The 1,341-nt window shown below is 38.3% G+C and overlaps 1 non-coding gene across 1 annotated transcript; it reads right to left on the bottom strand.

Annotated features, from left to right (window-relative positions):
- Positions 1-743: 743 nt before the first annotated feature.
- Positions 744-849, bottom strand: LOC121209167 (small nucleolar RNA R71). The gene has a single exon (XR_005904284.1). It is a non-coding gene; the product is annotated as a small nucleolar RNA R71 (small nucleolar RNA).
- Positions 850-1,341: the final 492 nt, after the last annotated feature.

Here is a 1,341-nt window from a genome sequence, read left to right as displayed (position 1 = left end):
ACCCATCACGAAACCTCACGATCAAGTTTTTGGCGCCATTGCCGAGGAACTAAGATATTAGGAATGCTTAATTTTTATTACTTTAGCCATTTATTTTTCTTGCAATTTAATTTTTTTATTATTATTTATTAACACACTCTTTCTTTCTCTTGGCAGGTTTTTATAGTTTATGACTAGAAGAAACCCGTCGGGACCATTACTTTTTGACGAAGAAATTGATTGCACAGTTCATAGAAACCAAAGAGAAATAAGGCGAAGCTTAAGATACATAAAGAATGAGCAAGAAGACGATATTCAACCCCCAACTGAAGAGATGGCTGACAACCAAGGCAATCAGCTACCTCCTGCAATTGCAGCTAATCAAAATCCCGCTCCACGTACTATGTATGACTATACTAAACCTTCTTTAACAGGAACTAAGTCAAGTATAGTTAGACCTGCTATTGTTGCGAATAATGTCGAACTGAAACCTAACACAATTCAGATGATACAGCAGTTTGTTCAGTTTGATGGTTTGCAGGATGAGGATCCCAACACTTACTTGGCGAATTTTCTGGAGTTTTGCGACACTTTCAAAATTAATGGCATTTCTGATGATGCCATTCGCCTTCAGTTACTCCTTTTTTCACTGAGAAACAAAGCTAAACAGTGGTTGAACTCATTACCACGAGGGTCTATCACTACTTGGGAACAAACGGCCGAAAAATTTGTACTAAAATATTTTCCACCGGCTAAAACGGCTAAGTTACATAATGATATCTCTTCTTTTATGCAGATGGACTTAGAAACACTTTACGATGCATGGGAGAGATACAAGGATCTATTGCGAAGGTGCCCTCACCATGGGTTACCACTATGGCTGCAAGTTTAAACATTCTACAATGGTGTAAATCCCTCGACAAGACGGATGATTGACACAGCTACTGGAGGAACCATCAACAAAAAAACACCTGAAAAGGCTTATGAATTCATTGAAGTAATGTCACTGAATAACTATTAGTGGCAAGTCATGAGGACTAAGCCAACAAAAACAATAGGTGTTTATAACGTCGACTCAGTTACTATGTTGTCAAATCAGGTAGAACTTCTCAATAAAAAGATTGATGGTTTACTTGGTTCTACGTAGGTACATCCAGTAATGAGGTGTGACTCAAGTGGAGGAGGTGTGCATACAGAATATCAATCCTTCAATCCTACAACCGAAGAGGAACAAGTCAACTATATGGGTAACAATAACTTTAGATCTCAAAATAACCCATACAGTAATACTTATAATGCAGGTTGGAGGAAGCACCCAAATTTCTCCTGGGGTGGTCAAGGGAATCAAAAGCCACAAAATCC

This window comes from Gossypium hirsutum, chromosome A10 (assembly GCF_007990345.1).
Source record: "Gossypium hirsutum isolate 1008001.06 chromosome A10, Gossypium_hirsutum_v2.1, whole genome shotgun sequence".
NCBI lineage: Eukaryota > Viridiplantae > Streptophyta > Magnoliopsida > Malvales > Malvaceae > Gossypium > Gossypium hirsutum.
This window is presented reverse-complemented; position numbering and strand designations above follow the sequence as displayed.